Source organism: Pseudonaja textilis, chromosome 2, assembly GCF_049901715.1.
Source record: "Pseudonaja textilis isolate UNSWEBS1 chromosome 2, rPseTex1.2, whole genome shotgun sequence".
Lineage (NCBI taxonomy): Eukaryota > Metazoa > Chordata > Lepidosauria > Squamata > Elapidae > Pseudonaja > Pseudonaja textilis.
Window position 1 is genome coordinate 145,568,330 of NC_141991.1, and position 10,755 is coordinate 145,579,084.

Sequence of the window (10,755 nt, forward strand, 5' to 3'; positions counted from 1 at the left end):
TGCCACCTGGGTTAATACTTGCCCACCATCAATATCTACCACAAACTTAGTCTAAAGCTCAAAAGTCAAGGCATTTAGAACATAGAATAAAAGATTTGGAAGGGACCTTGGAGGTCTTCTAGTCCAACCCCATGCTAGAGCAGGGGACTCTATGCCATTTCAGATAAATTATTGTCCAGTTTCTTTTTGAATGCTTCCAGTGATGGAGCACCCATAACTTCTGAAGATGAATTGTTCCATTGGTTGATTGCTCTCACCATTAGGAATTTTCTCCTTAGTTCTCGGTTGCTTCTCTCCTTGGTTAGTTTCCATCCATTGTTTCTCGTCTTGTCTTTTGGTGCTTTGAAAAATAGCTTTATTCCCTTGTCTTTGTAGGACCCCCTCAAATATTGGAACACTCCTATCATGTCTCCCCTAGTCCTTCTTTTCATTAGACCAGAGTAGACATACACCCAATTCCTGTAACCATTCTTCGTATGTTTTAATCTCCAGCCCCCCGCCAATCATTTTTGTTGCTCTTTTCTGCGCTCTTTATAACACCAGCTTTTTATATATCAAGAGTAAGAGAATCTTAAAGCTGATGTTAAACAAGGTCCAACACAATAGATAAAATTGGTCGCCGATTCATATGGGTAATTCAATAGAAGCTGCAGATCCACCAGCCTGCTCACACTCCCACTCCGTATACATACCAACCTTGCACCTACCTTAAAGATAATAAAAATACAAAAGTGACTATTGAAACAAGAATGTTGGTCCTGAAGAGTGCTTGACTGAGTCTGTTTCCCCATGAAGCTCAAAATAAACTGTTTTTGCATATACATGACTTTCAATCAGGAAAAGGGCTACCAATTTCTATCATGTGGCCACAATCTAAATTCATTTCTTGATGGTTAAATTCCTACTGTCTGTGCACAGTAGCGGTAATGCTTCAGAATGTATTTGTGTAGTTAGGATGTGCTGAAATTTCTCTACCATCTCATTCTTAGCATAAGCATTTATCTTATTTTTAGCAGAGAGACAGAGTGATTTGTGCAAGACCAACTGTCTTATTGCACAATTTATTACTATGGGCTGCATGCTCATTTACATATACGCGACTAAGAGTAATCCTTGGAGTGCTGCATTATTAGACTTCAAAGTTGACTAAGCCTTCTCATTTTTAATCAGTGTGCTTTTAAATACCGTGATTGTACTTTTAAATTATTCCTAAGTTGTTGTGATCCTGCAGGCTTTAACCTTGTATTCATAAGATGGTCAGCTTTGTAAGTCTTGGATTTCCTCTAATTGAACATTTGTTCTACAACGTAAAACACATTTTAATAATAGAAAAATAATATGTGAAGTTTAAAAGGTTTTTTGTGGCGTTCCAGACCTAGAATCATAGGGCTTGGAAGTCCTCCAAGTCCAACCCTTTGCCCAAGGTAGGGTTTCTTATGCCATTGTTATGGCTCTGAGGTTTGAGCCTGCTTTGTCAGAGGTCGAGGACTTGGTAAATGAGGAAAAGGAGGATTTGGCTCTGAGGTTTGAGCCTGCTTTACTAGAGGACACAGACTTGGACAGTGAGGAAGGGAAGGATTTTGCTCTGAGGTTTGAGCCTGCTTTGTTAGAGGATTTGGAATTGCCTTCTTCCACAGGACTTTCCTCCTTGGCAGGATCTCCCCCCGTTGTGCCTCAGGTGTTGGCAGATAATCAGGAGAACATATCAGAGCCTCTGACTGAGGATCAAGCCGAGGAATGCTGGCTTGATGCGAGGCAACGGCGCAGGCAAAAGTGTAAGTTGCAATGTAAAAGGAAAGGACGAATTAGAGACTGAGATGAGGGACTGACACGCCCCACAGAGAATAAAAGTGGGTGTGTTAGCTCTGGATTCTTGTTCGGGACAACATGTTAATTTGTGAGAGCAGCTCCGATGGATTCTGTGTGTGTGGCGATAGCCTGTGATTTATGTTCTTGCTTTATTATCGGACTTGGCAGACATCTTGTGTGAGACTGCCAAGGACTTGCCTGCCAAAGGAATTTAACCCTGTCATTACTGGTCTTGTCTGCTTGTGTATATTCCTTTGGAAACTTGGACTTCTCACTTCGTTGGCACAGGTGAGACATAACAGCCATCCTGCACAAATGGTTGTGCAATTTTTTCTTGAAAACCTTCAGTGATGGAGCACCCACAACTCTGGCAGGCAAGCTTTTAATTAATTATTCTTATTGTCAGGACAATTCTCCTTATTTCCAGGTTCAATCTCCCTCTGATCAGCTTCAAGCCAATGTTTCTTCTCCTGCCCTCAGGTGCTATGGAGAATAAATCAGAGCCCACTTCTCTGTGACAGCCCTTCAGGTATTGGAAGATTGCTATCGTGTCTCTACTAAGTCTTCTTTTCTTTAGGCTAAACATATCTAGTTCTCTTAGCGAATTATCATACAATTTATTGTCCAGACCTCCTGGCTCTTTTTATGTTGTTGATTGCAGGTGTCAAACTCAATCGCATCATGTGATGTATTATGATGTATCACAATGTTTTTTTGTCTTTGCGGAGCTGGGATGGGCGTGGCCAGCACGTGACACATCCAGCCCGTGGGCTGCCAGTTTGACAGGCCTGCTTGTTGATACAGAGTTAGAATAATCAACTTCTAAGTGTCATAGCATTGGCCATTCAGTACTGGCTTCCTGAGAGCCCAGCCTGAACTAATCTAGATGATGTTCATCACCTCGGCCCAGTGGAATTTTCAAACAACAGGTGAGGGATCACCTAGTCAAAGAACTACGGACCTGACACAGGTTAAGCCAGAGTTCTCCAAACATGGCAACTTTAAGACTTGTGGACTTCAACTCCCAGAATTCTCCAGCCAGCTCTGCTGGAATTCTGGGAATTGAAGTCCACAAGTCTTAAAGTTGCCAAGTTTGGAGACCTCTGTTAAGCCTTTGCAACTAAAGGAAATTGCAATGGGGAACCACGGTCAGGGGGAAGCCTGTTAGAATTGACCTCTGCAACTCTGCTGGCTGGAGAATTCTGGGAGTTGAAGTCCACAAGTCTTAAAGTTGCCAAGTTTGGAGACCTCTGGGTTAAGCCTTTGCGACTAAAGGAAATTGCAATGGGGAACTACGGTCAGGGGGAAGCCTGTCAGAATTGACCTCTGCAGTAATTTTTCTTCTCTTTGGTGTTTTTAGTTCAAGGCAATTACTAGGCTAGATTCTGCCTCTTTATTTTGTCAGAAGTCAACCCAAGCAGATGTTTGGAACGCTCTTGCTGGCGTGGAGAAGAAACCACGGATCCTTCTCCCAACTCCTCTCTTCCTTGGCAGGCCCAGCTATTTTCCCTTATTGTGGTGATTTCAGGAATCTACGGTGGGAGGGGAAAACCTGAGAATTTTTTTCTCTTTTGCTCAGCTAGCAGAAAAGCTGGATGAAACTGTCTGCTGGCTGAAAGTGTCTTTTGGTGCACGGGGAGCCTTTCGTTTGGATCAGGCCCAGCAAAATAGATGTGTGATTATCTCTTTCCAGGGTGGAATGTGGATAAGTGCGCGTGTGGAGAGAGGGGAGAGTCTAGACTGGGTCAAAATTGTGCCAAGTCAAGCAATACACCACCACCACATTTTCTTTGTTGTGTCGTGAATACTTTCTGCTGCCCAGCCCCTCTGCTCCACCCACTCCTGTACATTCCATCTTTCCACCAGTCTCTTCTTTCTGCTGGTTTCTTCTACCTCTTCTCCTTCAAAAGAGCCACCTCTTGAAAACATAAGGAAATCATGTCAGTGCACTGCAAGAACCTTACAAAATCAATTTGTTTGGGGGACTAGGAAGAATAGGTCAACCCATTGATTGCGCTGAATTATTAAGGCCATCTCCTGAGATCAAAACTAAAGCACTCTTCTTTGGTGTTTATTATGGTAATTATTTCTAAAGTGCTTAAGATGTGCTATGTGCAGGATACAGATTAAAACTCATACTTAGCACCTATCTGATCTTGGCAAAAATTAAGCAGGATCAAACTGAGTTAATATTTGGAGGAAAGGCCCTCAGGAAGCACCAAGAGAGTAGGCAAGACTGAGAAGGCTAAAAAACATCCTGCAAGAACAGCAAACCACTTTGTATTCTTGTCAAGAAAGTTGCATGGACACGGACATGAGATCTCCAGAAACTGAGTTTGACTTCAGGGAGACTTTATAGATTGAAAAGTCTTACAGTCTAATAGACATGATATAAAAGGAAGAAAGGTTGAGGAGTGGAAAAAGTAACCAAGCATGTGAGCACCAACTCTTACTGGCTTGCCTTAATGCACCACCAAGGTTAGGGGCCCCTGAGTAAGCCTTCCAAAAGTGGGTGCCCTGCTTTTTCCATGGTATCATGGATTTTGTCTTTTAGGAAAAGATTCATTGACTGAACTGCAGCATCTTCTGAAGCTGTTCAAAGGTTTGGATCTCTACATTTAATTAACTTTAAAAAAAAATAATTTGTATAAAGTTTTACGAAGAACATAAAGCCAACAAATAAAGAGTAAAAGCAATAAAGAAGTACAAAAAGAAAGAATAAAAAAAACAGAAGTTTCCAATTTCCTTTCCAGCAAATATAAGTACCATTACAAAATTATCTAGCTTGCTTTTTCTTATTATCCAGTCAAAACCACACATCATAAGTGCATTTCTTTTCATTCCATGTCTATAGGGGTTCCTGATCAGCCATTAATGCAGATATTGTTTTTCCTCTAATCAAAGAGCTTAATTTAAGCCATCTACATTTCATTAAAATAATAAGCACTGTGGTGAACTGAGGGCAGCCTTCAGACGCGAACAGCCACGCTCCTGACTGAGTGGTGGTCAAGAATAAAGACTCAGGGACTGCTGTATCTGGTTCCAGTTATGGGAAGCCTCCCATCTGCCTGAGAAGCACCCACAATTGTCTGCTCTTGTGCAAATCTTCGTCTCAGCTTCAGGCCTGAATAAGCAGGTTCTGGTCACCTTGAAAGCGGCTGCTGCCTCGAATGTGCTTTCCACAATCATCTGCGAGCCTCTTTTGTCAGCCCATTTGACCAGCAAGTAGAGCATTCAAAAGCTACACAAGTTTTCAGCTTTTCCTTGAATGTGTGGATAGGCAAAATTATGTTTACTTCAGGGAAAATGTGAAATAATTGCCTGTAGTTAACATTCTCTTTGCAAAACTGATTTTTTTTTTTAAAAAAAGTCTCTCATGCTGTCTCATGTATTGTACCATTCCCTCAGAAAGAGGCCGATGATGGCATTTAGCTGTGGGGAAAACAGGGTTTTCTTGCTCTCAGTCCAGAGGTGGTATTCAGCAGGTTCTGACCAGTTCTGGAGAACCGGTAGCGGAAATTTTGAGTAGTTTGGAGAACCGGCAAATACCACCTCTGACTGGAGATTGTACAGTATCCTTCCCCTGCCAGGCCCACCAAGCCACGCCCAGAGAACCAGTAGTAAAGAAATTTGAATCCCACTACTGCCTCAGTCACCCAGAGATGATGCTCCCCTCAGCCACCTCTTTCACCCTCCCTTTGCTTCCCCTTTGCATACAAAACAAAATCTGCCCATTCCTAAAAAGGGTTTATGGCAGCAGGATCTCAGAATTCCAGCCCTGTGAATCATCCCATACCAGGGATCTCCTGTGGTGCCAATTATAGCTCGTTTTTGTTTTTTGTTTTAATCCTCCCGCTTCTCCCGCTTGGGCTGCACCAATGGGAGTTCGTCCTTTTCCCTTGTTTATTCCTTTTGGATGCCTGCGTGGAGGGAGCGGAGGGGGGAAGGATAAACGAAATGCCCCGTTTAGCCTCACACCACTTTTGCACCTCTATTGATAGAGATTGTCGGGGGGTGGGAGCGTGGGGAGAACTAAAGGGGGGAGCAGATTTCTGAGTCCGATTCCTAGTTCCTTGGAAATGTGGGTGTGCGGAAAGGATGATCTGATGCTCCAGAAAGGGGTTAGAATTGGCTGGGGATGCAGAAGCTTTCTTACTATAAAAGGAGCGCGTTGGACGAGGGGAGGGCGAGGGAAGGTTGCTAGATGGTTCGGCGACAGATGAAAAGGGTGTGGAACATCTTTTTTGTGCCGGCGTGCAAAATTAACTCAAGGCGCTCCCGGCTTGTTGCTCAAACGGATCGACGGCCGCCAGATGGCGCCATTGCCTCGCTGAATAGACTTGGCGTCACCTTGGCTCTCCGCAACCCAGTTTTAGGGTTCAGACGGAGGAATCGACCCGCGTTTCTTCGCCCCCTCTTCTGACGACCAGCCCCTCCCCCTCCAAATCGCTGCGCCGCCGCGGTTAGCTCGCAGGAGGGCCGCTTCAGTTCAGCATCGGGAGAGCGGAGAACCCAACCAGCCCCAAACCCTTTCCATCCCACCGTCCCCGCCTGCTGAAATGCTGCGTCTCAGGCAGCCATGAAACGCCTTCCTTGTTTTGGGTGGCTAGTTTTTTTCTGGCCTTCCATACCCCCACCTTTTTTTTTCTTTTTCGTAGGGGGGGAATCATGACTTCCGGGCTCTAGAAACCCCCCCTCTCTGAGGGGGGAGGGGTTGGCCCCCGGGGGAGGGCCCAGCACCCGGGCAGAGGGTCGTGGAGCACATCCCTCTCTGGAAGCAGGCGAGGGTTCCAGCCCCCATCTGCAACCCATTTCCTCAGGCCGAGGTCTCCAATATCATACATAGCAAGAGGAGTTGGGGGGAGGCATTTACCTCCCAGATGTTTTTCCTTCTTCAGATCCCACCACCTCCCTCCCTGGTATTTTCACCTAAGCTTCCTAGAAGCCAAAACTGGCTGCAGAGGCCTCGGAGACTGACATCACCCTGCATCCCAAAATGAGCCTTTTGTCTCTGATTCTTATTATTGATGCTTACTCGTCTCTCACCTTGCCCTGAATAATAGCAACAAATAATTAAAAAAAAAAGACAAAAGAAACATGAAAGGGCATCGCGGTTCCCTCATTTGGGCCCTGGGGGGGCTTCCCATCCCTGGATTTATAATCAGCGGTTATTCTTCAAGGACCGTCCTACTAAAAAGAGCTATTCCTGTGGGATCCAGATTGGGGCTTAACCGTGGGAAGACCAGAGCAAGGAAAGGATTCAGCACTGCCCCTCGGCTGGCTTGAAAGGCTGATTTGTCCACCAGCTTTCATCCTGAGCTCCCTCTGACAGAACCAGATGGATTTTCCCTGGGTCTCCCAAAGCAAGCGCTTTGAACCCCGGACTGCAGCTTCAGGATATTGTATTCCTCTCTCTCCCCCGTCCCCCCCCCCTTGTTTCTGAATCTGAGGTGCATGGGAGGGGAGTTAAGCTCTCTCTCTCTTCCATTCCCACCTCTCCCTGGCTGAAGACACAATTGGCACACAATGCCAGCACAGTACGCAATTAATGTTCTAAAAGGCCCCTGATTGTAATGAATCTTTATGAGGCTGCTCTGAACTTCTAGCTGATTCACATTATACTCTTTTGCTTCTCTCTACCCAGAGGCAGAAATGGAGGGGGGGGGGCATGTGTCAGGGGTGGTGGTGGTGGGTGGTGGAGGTCTTTACAGGCACACCGGGCCGCCTGTGGCCTAGTGCTAGACTGTTTTTAAATTCAAAGTGTTAAGCACCATTTGTGTGTGTTTTTTCTTTGGGACCACACCCTGGTTACTGACGAGAGAGCAAGTGGAAGCAGGTGGGGGCTTTGTCAAATGTGGATCTTCCAGAGATATGGAATTGCCATTCTCATTATGCCAGAATACAGAAAGATTAGAGGGCTGGTCCTATTCAGGGCACTGGAGAAGATTGGGTTTCAAGATTCCTTCCAAATAATGTAGGGGAAACCACTTAGGAGTGTGTATTCCACAGCCCACCCCTCCCTGTCTGCTATTTGTGGCAAAGCACACTCCAGAACTGTGGGGCTTAGGCTAGGGGTGTTACTTATTACATCCTTTGCTACTTATGGTTTTTTTTTTAATTTATTTGTTTCATCTTAAAGCTCTCTTGGCCTGTGCAATGGCCAATGGGGCTGGGGCCTCCACATGACTAGAGTTTGATCAGACCACAGGCCTCCTTGTTCAGAAAAACCCTATCCAATAAGGAAGGTTCTGTTGGATGAACGTAAGAGTCTGCCCAGAGAAACCACTTCCTTGCTTTTTCTCTGGGATTAATATTCAGAGATAGGAAGTTTCTGATCCAGAAACAGTAAATGTCCAGCAATGGTAGTCAATAATATATGCTTGTTTGTTTGTTTCTCAGCATTATTATTTTGTAAAAATAACTCAAGGCGACCAACATGCCTAGTACAGTGGTAACTTGGTACTCCTTTGAAACTCAGCGAATTTGGTACTCAATGCCTTTTGGCATTAAAATTTTGTCCCGGTACTCCTCGTTCGTTTGATACTCACCACACAAGCTAGAACTTGTCACTAGTTGTCTGCCTTGTGACTTACTACTTTATTCCCTATGTGAAAAATTTGTTTAGTACTCATTGTTTTTGGTACTTATCACACCTCCCGGAACCAATTAACAATGAGTACCAAAGCACCATTGTACTTCTTCCTCCTCCTATTTTTCCAACAACTTGGTGAGTTGGGTTGAGAGATAGTGACTTGCCCAAGGTCACCCAGCCGGCTTTTATCCCTAAGGCAGGACTAGAACTCACACTCTCCTGGTTTCCAGACTGGTGCCTTAACCACTAAACCAAACTGGCTCAGTTTGTCAATAATGTGGCTTTTAGAATTAATACACATATACATTATTTTCCTGTCCTGACTGATTGGTGGGAGACCATTCCAGTACAAGTGGTAGAACAGAGTGTGCCAGTAGCAGCAGTAGTCACCTGCCCCATCTTAAAGACATCTGTGGCGCTACACATCAGGGAACCCATGTGTCTGTCATTCAGGGACGGTTGCATGGGTGTTCCATTTATATTTCTGCAAATATAATGTTCTGGCATTCAAACAGCAAAGCAAGAATAGGTCAGATCAACCTATCAGCAGGTAGGATGTACACCTTTGCACAACCAGTAGTTGGGATTTGGGAGTTGTGTGCATTGGCTAGTCCGCAGCCATCTGCAATCTACACTTACCTATCAACCCCTTTGCAGTGTAGGTATGTTGTGATGCCTATGTGTAGTTGCAGACAACTCTAAATCAACCCTTAAGACTCATGGTGGCACAGCGGTTAGAGTGCAGTACTGCAGGCTACTTCTGCTGACTGCTGGCTGACTGCAATTTGGCAGTTTGAATCTCACCGGGCTCAAGGTTGACTCAGCCTTCTATCCTTCCAAGGCTGGTAAAATGAGAACCCAGATTGTTGGGGGCAATAGGCTGACTCTGTAAACCGCTTAGAGAGGGCTGGAAAGCACTGTGAAGTGCTTATAAATCTAAGTGCTATTGCTATTCCTGTGCTGCATTGCAAGTTGAAACAGAGGCAATGGATGATGTGGATTCTTTCTATAGAAGTGGAGAAGTTCATTTACGAAAAGCTGCCTAAATAACTGCAGAATTTTTTTCTTGTTTGCAATTCTTCCTCCCCCTCCCCACACTTAATAGTAGGAGGGGGAGGGGCATTAAAATAATTTTCCATTTTACACCAAAGGGATCAAGATTCAGACCCAGTCTACTATTTAATTCTCCTTCACAGGGAGGAAACACTGTTGTGGGAAGCAGACAACTATTTCACAACGGAGTGCTAAAAATATCAGTAGCCCAATCCTAGTATTCTCAAAAGGGAATACAGGTAGTCCTTGTTTAGCGACTGCCTCATTTAGTGATGGTGGTTTCCAGCAACGATGGGAATTAAAAAAAAGTAACTTTATGACACATCCTTGTATCTGCAACCTTCTGTAAAACAAACGAAATCTGAAAAAAGTTCATAAGCATAGTCCTTGCTTCATTTAGAGACTGCTTTGCTTAACGGCTGAGTTGCCAGTCCCAATTGTGGTCATCAAATGAGGACTACCTGTAATTAATCCAGCTGAATTGACAAAGTAGTGTGCGTATTTGGAATACGTTTTATGATCATTTTCATTTCCATCTTTGGTCCCCTTCCAGACCGGCATAATGTCATTCAAGGGTGTTGCAAGGCCAGTATGGCTCAATACCGCATATGTTTGACTGTGAGGTTATTTGCGGGTGGTGCTCAAACCTACACATCCTGTCCCAGGGCCCAGAGAGCCATTCTCCTGGTTTAGATTACCGCAGTTCACTAGATCCCTCCCAGCTTTTCAAAAAGCACAGAAATCTTTATTCTGTTATAACAGAAGCTCAGGCTGGATTGTTAACAGCTATTCTTTTCATTCTAGCTGCTGCCCCCAAGCCTCTTCTCAGGCAGGGAAGCAATTAACCATGTTAAAGCCTTTATTAATGCTTCCAGGAGCCCACAAGGTGAGGGCTAATGAAGCAGGGAAGTACGGTTGCAGGATGTGTGGTTGGGCAAATGGAGGGCAGCGGCAGGATCCATCTGCAAGTCAGTCAGACTCCTCAGCTCAAGAAAATACAAGGTCATTCAAGTATGGGCAATGGGCACAAGCTGTATTTGCATGACACTAAACCACAGGTTCGCTAACCACATTGCAATCTTAAGTATTGTGCAATCCCACCCCATGCCTTTAGTTCAAATTAGCCATGAGTAGGCCTGTTTTGTGAACACTCCCTCTTACAAGCCCAAGCTTCTGTCTCTTGGTTTACATTAAACAATTCAGTCTGGTAAAAACAATTTCAGTAATGGTGTCTGGTCCAAAGCCAGCTTTCTCGCACCTGGGGCTTCCTGCTCCTGTGTCAATGTACATTAGAGCACAGA